General features: G+C 35.1%; 1 long non-coding RNA gene across 2 annotated transcripts; it reads left to right on the top strand.

The window, feature by feature from the left end:
- Nucleotides 1-7,521: 7,521 nt before the first annotated feature.
- On the top strand, nt 7,522-10,023 carry LOC149269351 (uncharacterized). Of its 2 annotated transcripts, none has more exons than XR_016269866.1 (2): nt 7,522-8,142; nt 8,205-10,023. It is a non-coding gene; the product is annotated as an uncharacterized LOC149269351 (long non-coding RNA). The 2 variants fall into 2 exon arrangements; XR_016269867.1 differs by having other exon boundaries at nt 8,200-10,023.
- The last annotated feature ends 4,695 nt before the right edge of the window (nt 10,024-14,718 follow it).

Raw genomic sequence — 14,718 nt, 5'->3', positions numbered from 1 at the left:
TAGGGCACGAAAACCAATACACTCATTTCACTTCGTGCTCGAGCATCAAAATGAAAGGCAACAAGCAAAAAATCTCGAGTCCGACCACGAAACGGGGGAAGCATTAGCTTAAATTTCATGGCATTGGGCGGCGCTGGCAGCGCAATGAACACGCAAATGATAAAGATAAGCCCAGTTTATGAATGAATTTTTTATGCGACGCGTCGTCCGCTTTGGGTGCGGCCCGAATTCTAGCCGGCATTTGAATTAGGCGCTCCAGCTCGAGGCAGACACCCAAAGGAGTAGTTAGCATTAGATAAACGACGCTTTAGGAGACACGGCCCAGACTATTGTGTGACGAAGGGGCCACGCCAAGTCGGCCACGCCCAGCAAAGTCAGCCCTCCGCAACTCAGCTCCACTTGCAGCCAAACTTTGGCGACCGTCGGCAGCCATAAATCACAGAGACTTGAATCGGGGCGACATTGCTCGATTCGAGTGAAGTGCTAAGAGCAAATCCTGTTGATCTAATCCCTTGGAGCAAATGCTTTAATCTATGCAAATAGGTGGAATATGCATGCGTAGGTGCCTCTCTCGGCACTTCTCAGGGCAATTAGAGAGTGTGTGCACTTTCTTTTCAATTTGCCTGCATCAACTCGAGCTGAATTCATTTGCTCATGACTCTGTCCAGCTGTCCAATAAAATAAACTAACAGCATTTGCGTGACATTCATACAAATGTAGGTGAAGTTGGCCAAGCAGGCGAGTCTCTCTTGGAACTTGGCCAGAATTTATTTGCCACTCTTTGGTAATTGCTTTATGGACACACTAAATGGATTTACACGTCTATTAGATAACACTTGAAACTTGTTTATATTTAGTTCGTAATTTGTTAATTGAAGCTTTTGCAAATATTTAGCAATATATTTGAAAGTTGTAAAACTTTTCCCTGGAGCTGGCTAAACAATATCAAAAGTTGAATTTCCACTGAAGTCGACCTCTTTTTATTATTATTATTTTATTTTTATTTTTCGTGGCTGGCATGCCAGCTGTTGTCAAGGTCGCCACATAAAAGGGTCAGCATTGTGGTTTATTTAGGCCCGTCATGCGGCTTCGTGGCAAATAACAAATAAAATTCATTTACGCACTAAATGAAATTACTTCCCTTTTAACGACCGACCATAAAACGCTTTTCACGGCATAAAATATAAGTTTTCATTAAATTGTGCGCTGCGCCTTGGCCATCGGGATTAGCTTTAAGGGCTGAACTGAAGAGGCTACACTGGAGTAGAGGCTTGAAAGCGAGCATTAGCTATATTTGCCCTTAGAGCTCTACAAATTTGCAAAGCCCACACAAATTGCTGGCTAATATAAGGCACAAAATGCGAAATTATTAGAGATATTGCGCTGCCAATGAGCCAGCCAGCCAGCCAGCCAGCCAGCCAACATCAGCAATAATCAAACCTCAACCTTAGGCTAGCTGAGCCAACGGTCGATCCCCAACGCCAAACCAGCCCCCAACTCCACCCCACCCCACAGCAGTTGTCCGCAATAAACGTGGCCCATTTTGCATGGTTTGCAATTAAAACGAGCCGCACAAATGGAAAAACAATGTACTCCCGGACTGGAAGCATTTAACGCCACCAATATATGCGAGTCGAGGCGAGCCACGAGCAATTGTGGCCTCTGCCGTCAGCGTTCAATTTGCGTTTTTAAAGCCCGACCGAAGGCAACCAACTGTGATATTATTCTAGACTAGTAAGGCATACGCATTTAGTTAAATACTAAATACTACTAACCAAAGGCCAAGCTAAACAAATTACTAAAACTAAACTTTCTTTGTCTAGCTTCTATCGAGCAGGAGGCTAATGAATTCCGAGCACTTTTCCTCGCAATTGGCAGAGTGAAAGCAGCTGAAGAAGAGCAAGAAGACAACTGAGAAAACCCAAGCTTAATTTAGTGAAATGAAGCAAAGTATGGCATATATGCCAATTGTGAATGTATATGGCCATAAATCAATGCGTGCTGAATAATGAAAATTGACAGAAATCGAACTCAAGCATTATTAGTCAACTTAATAAACAAAGACTGAACAATGGGTAAATGCCCTAGACTTTTGTTTTATTTAGATACTTTTTTTAGTGAAAAATATATGGAAATGGAAATAAAAAAAAAAAAAAAAAAAAAAAAATTCAAATTAACTAATGTCAAATAAAACCAAAATTTTACATTTTACAATATGTGTGAATAATTTTCTTTTTCAGAATTTAACGAAGTTTAAAAAAAGAATAATTTTATTTATATTTATTAATATATATGGATAACAAATGCATTTAATATTTACTATTATCATTATTTTTATTTATTTGAAAAAAATAAATAAATAAATAAATTTGAATTTTATTGCTTAGAAATTAAAAATGTATTGATTATAAATAAATTAAATAAGAATATTAAAAAGTCATTATTTTTTTGTTTTAATTTTATTCAATTTTATTTTTTTATTTGAGATAATATGTAATTTGGTAAACAATTTTTTGTTAACTAATTAATCTCAATTGAGTAAAATCGATAAGAAAAATATATTAAATGTATTTTGTAGTTTCAAAATTAATTTTTAATATTATTTAAATTTTTTTATTTTTATTTATATATTTTTTGTTATTATTATTATTTTTATTTATAGGATAATTTAATTAATTTATCCTTCTTTTATTTCACTGCGCAAACTGATATGCTCTGTTTGCAGTCTCTACCGGCTTAGCAAATGAAATCAAGACAGCGTATTTAATGTAAAAAGGTCTTGAAATCCACTTGTTCACATGTTTTTGCTAGACTTTCAAAGATTTATGCGCCGCTAAGACAGACACGAAAATGCCGCAAAAGCAAAACAAGACAAAAAAAAGAAAATCTGAACCCATATTGAAATTGTCAGATAAACGAAATTGTCAAATAACTTATGGACGCAGTGGAACAATAAATGTGTGCGACGCGATAGCACGCGCAAATATATATTTTAATTGCGCATACGCCGTGTGTGCTATTAGCGTAAAATGCGAGCTGTATTCTATTTATTTTTATTTTTATTTTGGGCGAGCATTAAGTAAATGTGTCAAAGGATACACGACGATAAAAACGTTTTGCCAGCAAATTGATTTATCGCTGAATTGTCATTTTGTTTTATTTGGCTTTATATATGTATGTATATATGTTTCTTGATTGTTTCTGAGTAAAGACCTCGCCCACGTCAGATGTTGATACGCGATTTGGTCACGCACCATTTGCCGGCAACAGACGGCGACAGAAGGTGGCCAAATTTATGGCCTAAGCCACATCGGCTGATCCTTGACGTTCATATGAATTTCAAGAGCGGAAGCATAAATAAAATTCAATTAAAATGCCAAGGTGAAGCCGCATATTTGCTATTGTTGGTCAAGCCAAGTGCAGCACGCGCTAAAAACTTCTTACCAAATTCCTCGGCAAAGCTAACAAAAACAGCTGATTTTTTTGGCGGCTTTTTCCAGCAGCTGGAAGGTAAGATGAGAGAGCAACAGAGCGCCACGAATTCGGAGTCAGAGAGCAACAGAGCACTGTTAGCTAATGCGCTGTTAGCAACAGCGCACTGTTGCCGGCATAACAGTGTAACTTTACAGTGCTATGTTATGGACAGCGCTAATGTTAAACGCTCTCGGCTGGCTATATAATTAGTTGATTTGCTTTTCTTACACTTTTTAACCATATTTCAGATTGTCATTTGATAGATAATCATGCCACGCCCATTGATTTAGGTGAATCTGGTTTAGCTTGAGTGGCAGACACACGCTCTTAGGCCGGCAGTTGGCCTTCCAAGTAGTCTGGCGTGTTATCAGAATTCGTTAAAATCGTTTGCACAAAAAACAGCTACAACAGCCCAACCACTTGAACCACTTCAAACACACTTTGTCTCTGTATGTGTGCGTGTGTGTGTATCTGCTTTGCATATGCTTAGAGCTGAGATTTCCATTTTGCATTTGATATTCGTACAGCTTCAGCGCAGGCAGGCAAGCGGCAGGACATGTTTGACAGGCTGTCGTCTCGGTAGCAGGTTTGAAAAGGGTTCTTGGGCAGTGGCTAATCAGTGCGCCTCATGTCCAGGTGGTATTGAGGCTTTCGGCAATCAAATTGACACGCTGTGAACATGAGCCTAGGGAATTGTCTATTGCTCGCTCTCTCTCTCTCTCCCTCTCATTTTTGGAATACTATAGCCATCTCACACATCAGGGCGCTACGAAGTGTAATTAATTTCAAATTAAAGCTAGCAAATTGCAATGGAATTTCTCCAAGTGCTCTCTGGGGACTCTGTAGATTAGTCAGATAGCGTGCCACAATTAGAGGCACTTGCATTATGCCCGGCCACATGTATTACTTGTCCACACCTTCGCATTATCTACTGCTACCTGGCGCAATTTCTATGCAGCGGCAGCTGCCAGCTTGTCAGCTGTCTGCTATCTGCTGTCCCCCTCAGCCCCATCAGCTCGCCTCCCACCAGCTAGACACGTGCACGTGGGGCTGCTGTGGTCCAGGCGCAATGCTCGTGCGTCTGAGCTATAATTACGCATAGCTCGGGCAAGGCCCCAGGTGAAAGTTTATATAAGTGTGTAGGACGATTGTGACTCTGTCTCGCTCGCACTATCTGGCGTGTGGGCGTGGTTGGCCGAGGTCTGCGCCGTGCGTCCTGCTTGCGTCTCATAATCAAAATATCAACCGTGACGTTATTTGCATTGTTTTACATAAGCCGACAGAGAAAATGCTCGGCCGTCGACAATGTGCCGGGGCGGGAGTGGCTGAGGGGGCGGGAATAGTGAGCAGAGTTTACAATGAACGCCAGCGCAGATAAGTGTATAATTAATTTCATTGGAAACATGGCTAAAACATGCTGCGCTGTCAAGGCAAATTGTCTGAATTTAAATGCTATAAAAGGAAATGTGAAATATATATATACAGACATATATATACATTACTACATATATATAAATCAATGTGCAACAATATCGTTAGCAGAACTTTTAATTGTGCCCGCATGAAGTTTTTGTTATTGTTTTTATTTTTTATTTATTTTTTTTTTATTTTGTCGGCTTCTTTCATTTGTGTATGAAAAATTGACATCGTTATGCGACAGGCTGTAGCATCATTTATTTGATTAACACGACCGGCCGCAGCGACATTACAAGCTTTACGGGTTTTCATTTTTATATATATATTTTTTTTATATATTTCTGTATTTTATATATATACATTTTTTTTATAAGCTCCTACGTTAACAGAACTTTTTATACGCAATTGTTTTTTGTTTTGTATTCCGATAAACTGGAATCCATAATTGTAAGCTCCATATCATGGCATATAAAGCGCTTCTCATTTAAAAAGAATCGCTCCGGCTCACATTGTGCGCACCCGTTGAATTATTTAACAAGTTAAATAAATACACAAACGGAATGAGAGGGAGAAAAAAAGAGAAAAGAGAGGGAAGTAGAGCTGCTGCTTTTTGTGTACATTTTAAATGCCGTTTGGCCAAAAGCGTTAAAGACAATTGAATATAAACTATGAATTTCAGTCGTTCCACTTAAAGTCAAACCGCATGAATATTCCATAAAGGCGTGGCAAATATTTATTTAAAGTTCACGTCTTCTGCATTATACATTAGCTTGCTTTGATATGGCTGCTGATGCTTTGACGCGCCCCCTTTTTGACGCCCACTTTCTGAGTCGCCTTTTTGCTGCTACTGCATGGCCGTTGAATTAATAATGAACAAGTTAGGGTATCAGAAGGATCTCTGCTCAGAAGACGACAAATTATATATGCACTGTTGCATGATTAGGCGGATTGAAATAGAATGATGCTGTTGTCATCTTGCTTGTTTTTTTTCTTAGTCACATACATTTTAATCTTATCTACTTTTGAAATATTTGAAATATTTTTAATAGAATAAAAAAATTAAAAATTTTAAACAAACTTGCAGAGCTTTTACAAATCTTCAAAATTATTATTATTTCCAGAACGTTTTCAAAATTTTAGGTTCTCTTTTAAAGCGCAGAAAGTAGAATATTGGAGTCTGTTCCAGCAACTAGACTTAAGTAGAATTTTTTCCTTTGATATGGATAATCATAGATAACAGAACAACGATCAGCTAAGGCTACGATTCAAAAAAGACTTTAGTTACTAAGCCTATGGACAGCGAACCTAGGGAGCTGAAGTCTAAAAATAGCTAGAATAGGATTAGAGATAATTGGAACACAGCGAATAGGAACAGAGAGAAAAGGCAAGAATAGGTACAGTAACAATGGAAACAATGAGAATAAAAAAGCGAGAATAGGAATAGGGAAAATAGGAACAAAGCGAGAATATAAACAGGGAGTCTAAAGAAAGCGAGCAGAGACAGAGCTACATTCCGTACATTACTATATGATATATTTTAATGATTCAAATAATTTATCAGACTCTTTGTCATCTCTTGGCATGACATAAGTCTAATGCAGCGCCAGTTCCCAGATAAGCCTAGCAATCACAGCACTATCTGAGGGTCAACACTGCAGACATTCAAGTATCCATTGCAACTCAGAAATTCTGAAGCTGAATGTTGATAAAATATAGGAAAGTTTCTATTGTAATTTAAATTAAAAAGCAATGATTTCAAATATATAATATTTAAGAAAAACTAATAGTGGCCAGAGTCATTAATTATTATTAAATAATTTCAATTATCTATATCATCTTTAACAAGAGAGCAGAAAACGAAGAGTAGACTCACACTGGCATTTATTAGCAAGAAAAGTCGCTCACAATCAGGAAAAAACTCTCAACTGGGTAACAATTCAGCTGCAGTTGGACTTAAAGCAATTTAGTTATTCAGACTCTCGCTCCTTCAGTTGCCATAAATGCGACTCCTGCTACAACCACAAAGTAGAGTATTAGAATGCAGTTAAATGCAGAAAGCGCAAGCCCTGCATTGGGACTTATGAACTGCACAGCAGCAGCAGCAGAGCTCTGCTCAGACAATCAGAGCCGGCGGCAAGGGCTGTGCATAGGAAATGGCTCGTAATGCCATTCAAGCAGCAAATGCCAGGGCAGGTAGCTCAATGTAAAGCCTGGCCCAGGCAAACTAATCGCGCTGCAGCGGTTGACTGACTAAATTAATTTATAATAAGCGCAGCTTGATTAAACTGCATTATGCCAGCTGAATGACGACAGCCCAGGCCAGGGATTTGACGTCAGCTTGAAGCGATCGCGGGCCACTTTAAAGCTGAAAAAAAAAAAAAAAACAGTCAAACTAATGTTGGGCAATATGTTAGGCTAAAATTAAATAGAGTCGTTACGGAGTCTGTTGGGAGGGAGGCGAGCCAGTTGCACTCGAGGGACACACATTTCATTTGAAACAATTTGAGATTTTAGGTAAGCAGCGCCCTAGGGCTATTTGACCCGAATCGAGCTATTTTTTCTTCTTTTTCTTTTGGGTCTGCTGGTTAAGAGCTGACCGCGTCATTGTCACTCAATTTGCTGGCCCGACATTTGAACTGTGAACTCGATGCAGACGTTGGCCAGAACTGAGAAACTGTAGCCATAGATTTTCACTGGGTCAAGAGCAACAACAACAACATCTAAGCCCATGGCGTTTCGGGTGGCTGTGCGTGTTTGCGTGTGTGTGTGTGTACTGAGGGCATAATTTGTAAATGTCTCAACATGAAATCAAGGCAAAAACGCTTTTATATACCATGTAATGGTCGCAAGCCAAACAAAAAAATAAAGGGTAAATAAAAAAATAGCAAAAGTATATGTTCAAAAAGTACGCGCGCTTGCAAAAGCTTTGGAAAGGTACACTGAACCCTTTCATTGCATGCAGAGCTGCATTGAGAGCTTTCGGTGGGGGCCGAAAAAGTTGTCGCGCACGCGCAACAGCTGATCGTGTCGCGCTGTGCGAATTCTGCAGCGACAAATATTAGTGCAGCCAACTTTAGGGGCAATAAAACCTTTAAGCTTTTATCTACCCAAAGCTATATAAGCCGAAAAAGTAAAATAGTCAGCCCTTTTTTCTAGAACTCCACGTTGCGACTTTACAATAAGTCCATATATATATAAAATATATATACATATATGGCGAGGAACACGTGCGCTACAATAATTTAAAAAAAGGTACGAAGATTGGCATATTGTGGCATATTAGCTAAATAAAACAATCATTTTCTCTAGCGCAGCCAAACAAAATTTTCTTGACGCCCGTGTCAAATTTGGGCACGGCAATATAGCAAAGCCTGCCCTAGACACGGGCTCTGTTTTAAATTTTTTTTGCCCCATCAAGATCGATCGGAGCAACTTTATCGAAAGGCTGGAGGAACTTCAACAGCAGGCGGGGGAAACACAAAATTGAATAGTGGCCCATAAATCGAATAGTGGCATAGTGACATATAAACATATAAAACTTTTGACCCCGAAAACTCTAAGCCGCGAAAATCTAAAAGTGAAAAAAAAAAAAACTTTACATAGCCAAGAACAAAAACTCTAGTTCTACCATAATCAACTAAACGAAAAAAAAAGAAAAAAGAACAAAAAAAAACACACCTCAATTACATATGTGACGTACACTGTAAAAATTTTGTTACTAGCAACCAAAATAGTTCACCCCAAATTAAAAAGTAAAATGTAAAATTAAAACTAGCATGAAAATAGAAAAAATAATACGATGACGTAACGAAAAAAAAAGAAAAAAAAAAAAAAAACCCAATTACATAATAATGCCATAATAAAATTTATCATATATATGCATATATATATCTATAGATGCATATATACACATAACAAAGTATAAAATACTAAAAGCAAAAAGAAAAAAAAACATGAAGTAAAAGAAATAGTAAAAGAAATTATATATAAATGTATAACCAAAAATAAAAGAAAAAAAAATATTTTTTGTTAAAAAAAAAAAATCGAAAAAGTAAGAAAGAAAAAATAATAATAATTTGAATAGATATAAATATAAAAAGAAGTATAAAAATGTAGAGGTAAAAAAAAAAAAAAAAAAAAAAAAAAAAACAACAAAAACTGTGTGTATGTCCGCCCCTATAATCTTTTTGTAACCTCAACGCCACGCTACAGCTACCACGAGGAAAGGCCTTTCATCGCTGGAGTGAAAAAATCTAAAGATCATGTAAGTGCTGGAAGATACCCTGTACTCCCACTCCCCCCAATCCAAACCATTATATTTTCTTTTAATTAATGAATTATTAAAAAGGAATATATAAAAAAAAAAAAAAAAAAAAAAAAAAAAAAAAAAAAAAACAAGAGATAAAAAAAAAAAAAAATTTAATAATAAAATGTTTGAAGAAAAGTGCATGCAATAATGAAAGAAAGCATATACTTTTTTTTTTTTAATTAAAATAATTTTTTTTTCGTAACCCCATTTTTTAAATAAAGATATTAAGATTTTATATTTATATTTATATCTATTCGATTTCAAATTTAATTAAACTAAATGTTGATTCCACCTAAATTGTAAAATAAAGAAAAAAAACAATGAGGTAAAATAAACAAAGAAATAAATAAGTAGATAAATAAACCAAATTTAATAAGTTAAATATATATAAATATATATATAAATAAAAAATAAAAATTAAGTAAAATGAACAATTCAATAAATTAATGAAATAAATAAAACAAACTTAGCATGAAGTAAATAACAAAAAAAAAAAAAAAAAAAAAAAACATGAAAAGATAAATAGGAAATAAATAAATAAAGAAATAAATAGGATTTAATAGCAAGAAAGATTTACGATAGAAAATAGAACCATTTAAAGAATAGCATAAAAAAAAAAAAAAAAAAAAAAAAAAAGCTAATAATAATGTAAAATAAAAATGTAAAATAATAACAACATTGTTAGTATAAGAAAAATAATAGATTTTAATTTTAGTATCCCAATGTCTAGATGTTACTTAAATGAATGAAAATGAATACTATGAATAATAGGAATGAAACCAAGAATGATATGAGTCGTTAATCTGGAAGAAGGGTGAAATAATGGGGTAGGCTAGTTAGTGTTGGAGCTTCTTTGGGGGTTTTCGGTTAAAATTATTTACGAAAAACTATGGTTGGGTGGGTAAAGAGCGCGTGTGCCGAATGGCATCTATGGCCACGCTTAGTTGTGTCGGTGTTCTTGCTGTAAATTTGTGCCAGTCCTTCCCCTACTTCCCCAATATAATTTGTTTTTTTTTTCGTGGAGTAGAGCTCCACCTCGAGTTTAAGGGATCTTAAAAATTAAAATTTATGAACTCTGATCGCAAGGCAGAAAAGAACCCCCCCACACTCCCGACGAGCGACGGTACTAGAAGGTCCCGCTTATCTGCCTTGCGACCGAAAAACCAAGCGCAGCCAGTGCTTTGTTTAGTCTCATCCGAGAGAGTTTCTCTGCATGAAGGGTTATGTTTACAACCAACCAAATCCAACGGGCCAACACATAAAAACTTGTTACTGAAACACAAGCCCCGAAAACAGCTGACTGACAGACAGCCATGTCAAGCGAAAAAAATAAAATAAAATAAAATAAAATAAATACGAAAATAAGAATAGAAGACAAAGATGTAGCCAAGGCAAGGCTGAGGCACTTTCCTTCGCAGCAACTCACATCACACACAAGGCGCAGACACAATTGGGCCAAGCACGAAGAAGCTGTTGACAATTTGAATTCAGGCCAAGACGAGTTTTCAAATCAAAGTTGCGGACGAGCAACAAAACAACATGTAAAATATTTAACACAAAATGTGCTTTTTTGTTCTCGCTGCAAAATTTTCATAAAGCTCGTATATGTTCCACACAAAAAAGGAAATTGCCCGAGGGCTGAGAGAAAAATGGGGCGAGCCGAGCGCCTGCTGAAAAGTAATGAGCAGCATGCGGCGTCGGCGTCGTTGTCGACGTCAATGCCGACTGAGACGGCATAAAAGACTGCGACGCTGTGATAAATTTACTAACAAATTTATAGGGGCAACAGTTGTTGGTGCCATAATGGGCCCGGAGCGATAAATTTGACAACTCGTGTGGATATGGATATATATATATATAGTGGAGACCCTGATGAAGGTAGACAAAGAGACTGGAAGGGAGAGAGAGAGAGTGTGTGTGTGTGTGGAATAAACTAATTGGATTTTGCTTTAAATGCAGATTTAATGTACAAAAAATAATAAAATTAAATCTAATTTCAACTTTTAACTTTAATAAACAGAGATTTATTGAAAATAATTTTAGTTTAAGCTTGAAAATTTGAACTTTACAAAATAAATGTTAAATATAGAAATTATATATATTGATGACAACAATAACAAATTAAAATAATAAAAAAAAAAAAATAATAAGTTAAATATAAAATATATATTATGTAAATTATTAATAATATATAATGAATATAATGTCAACAATAAAATAATAATATAAGATTAAATATATGTATATTTAATATATACAATATATAAAACAAAACTAAATACATAATAAATAAAAAATAAAATAAATAAATTCAATGCGATTTGCTTTGATTGTAAATGGGATGCTAAAACTTCAATAAAGCAATTTGTAAAAATAATTTTAACTGCAATTTTCATATCAAAACATGCAAAACACGATTTTAATTGCAAAATCAATAAGGGACATTCATTTTTAGATTTTAATGGCTGCAATAAAATATGAAAACATGCCATAAATGTAAAATTGGAATAGTTTTAGAACAGCATGTAAATAATTTTTATTTGAAAAGTTAGGCTGAAAAAATTAATAATTGAAGCAGAAACCTAAAAAATTATTAAAAAAAAAAAAAAACAAAAAAAATACAATGAATTTGATGTGGAACTCACAAAATGTCAAAATTCAAGTTAAGTAGAGCTCTAATAAATACATTAAAATATATTAAACTTAATTCTATTAGAAAATGTAATTAAAAAAAAAAAAAAATAAATAAATAAAAAAAAACCGAATAAGATAAAGTTAAATGAAAGTAAATTTAACCAGTACTTAAAAAAAAAAAAAAAACATTATTTTAATTCATACATATGTATATTCATAAACGTCCCAAACATCGCAGTCAGCTCCCAAAATTAGCTAATCGCATGCAGTTTTTAGATAAGCCAAAAATATTGCCTGCCTTGGATACGAAAGGCAACAGCTGGCACGAGAGAAACGAGCAACGAGCAACGAGTCACGAGCAATGAGCCACGAGCAATGAGCCAACTGCTTGTTGGCCCCAATTGCCTGGCACTTATTGCCGCCCATTAATTTGTAGTGTAAATTGTGTGTGCAGCTTGTGTGTTGCATACTTATTAGGGCCAACAGGGAGCTGCTAACTGGCATCAGGCAGCAGGCAGCAGGCAGCAGGCATCGCCAGCATGCAGCATGCCGCCTGTGGACGCGATGAAGCCATCATCAAAATGACATTAAACAATGCCAGCGAATGGGGTTAATTACCATTGTGTATGACATTTGGTCATTTTGCAAATCCATCTCTCTCTCTCTCTCTCTCTCTCTCTCTCTCACTCTCTTCGCCTCACTCTTTCTCTATGGGGAGCTGCATATATCGCTATAACATATCGCACATCATCAGACGCAACAATTTGCATAAACTACAGCAGCAACGTCGCATCGTCTGCGCTGTAAAAACAAATGCCCTGGCATAATGGTTAATTTACTAGAATTCTGCGCCTCATTGGCCTAGCCGGCGCTCGGGTTGACTATCTGTCGAGTTATGGCGTTATTTTGATACTCGCCAAGCCAAAGCCAAAGTCTGATGGCGATTACTCCAACTTTCCGTATTATTGTGCCCTTGAAGATATCGTCTGCTCTGCTCGGCTCGGCTTCGGCTTCATCTTCACTTAAATTAAATAGCCTTATATTATTATTCTTTTAGGTATATGCACTTTGAATATATATGTACATGGCTGTCGCATATTTTTCGTAAAATAAGGTTAAGATCTGAGATAAGAGCATATTTTATGCTTGCTTTTGTTATTTTTAATGGTCTTAAGTCGTTGAGCATAGATATAAAGGGTAAAATGCATATTTTAAAAGCTAAATGTGATAAAGGAGAATAAATGTTAATGCAATGTAGAATATTAAGTGAATATACATAGTTTAAATTAAGTTTACTTAGTTTAGTCTACTGAAAAATAAAAAAAAGAGTCTAAATGGCAATCTAAATCTTGCTCTATAACTGCTCTTAAGATTCTTTATTGAGTGTCTGTTGGCTATAAAAGACCGCTTGCGGTTAGTAAAAAATTAATGTCGTACAGTGTTGTACATAAGTATTTAGCGATTATATAAAGTATACTGAAAATATTAATTAATGGCAATTATTGTTTTAATAATAAATGACATTCTGATTAAATAAAATACTGGTAATAAAAAATAGTATTTCAAGTACAAAATAGTTTATTTAATAATTTTTAAAAATTAATTTAATTTAAAAAAATGTTTTTTTTTTTAATTTATTTAATTAAGTTAACATAATAAAAATTCAATTTTGTTAATTTTGTGTATATATTATTATCTATTATTCATATTATTTTCAATCATTATATATAATTCTATTTTTTCCCTACCTCAGCCCAACGAAAAACAAAAAAAAAAGCAACTTTTCTATTTATCATGATTTATAATATTAATTTTGTTATTTTATAATTTTAATCTTGTTATTTTGATGCATATATTATTTACTATTGTATTTAATAAATATTATTAATATTTATTATATATATTTACTGTATTTAAATATAATAAAATAATTTTTTTTTATTAAATAATACTACGAAAACTAACTCAAATTAAAGTTAGTAAAAATAATTCTTTTTAAATGTATTATTTTATTATTTATTCATCTTTTTTTATTGCTAATATAAATATAAGTTTTTCTTTATGCACATAAATATATTAAATGTAATTCTTTATGGATTATGCAGAATAATTGCTTAATTGCTTTTATACCCAGCTGCTGGTGCATTGTCTCAACTGTGCAATATCAAAACAATATAGAGAGATTATATAGAGATTAACAGTAAGCAAAATGCAGGCAGCTCTATAGTGAAAGAGCTCTAATGCTTAGAGTATCTTCAAGTCGTGTACTCTAGGGCGGACCACTCTCACTTGTTACTCCCCTTGTTGCACTTGATTTGATTCATGGGCATAGTTAGCATGTCTGTCGAGTCGACGCAAGTCTCAGCTCGACTCTTTTCGCCTCTCCCCTAGGCCTGACAGGAGACGTCCGCTCTACTGAATCGTCGCGCCGACGTCATCGTCGTCTGAGGTCGCGCCCTGTTAATTTATTTGCCCAACAAAACAAGAAAAAGAAAACGAATGACAAGTTTATGACTTGAGCGCAGTGATGCGTTGGACAAGCGGCAAAAATGTGATGCCAGCCAATGCGATGTCCAGGCTGGAAGCGAACTAATCAAAATGCTGTGAAATGGAAGCTTTATGGCGCTTCATAAGGTGAGCTTAAGCACCATGGAATGAACTGCTCTGACAGCAAGTTTATTGGACATTAACGAGCCAAATGCTTCGTCCCACTTAAATGATATTTTAAGCCCAGGGCAAAGGAAAATAGTACGTTTGACAGCATTGGACAATTGTTGTCTACATAAATACAACTGTACATATTTCTGTCATCTATCTTTAACTTTTTTGTTTGCATTTTGGATAAACATAGAAATTTATATTGGATTTTCTGCTGCTGCTGCTCC

Source organism: Drosophila arizonae, chromosome 4 (assembly GCF_054131065.1).
Source record: "Drosophila arizonae isolate 15081-1271.41 chromosome 4, UAZ_ARI_1.0, whole genome shotgun sequence".
NCBI lineage: Eukaryota > Metazoa > Arthropoda > Insecta > Diptera > Drosophilidae > Drosophila > Drosophila arizonae.
Note: the sequence above shows the minus strand (reverse complement) of the source record. Positions and strands in the feature narration are given on the sequence as shown.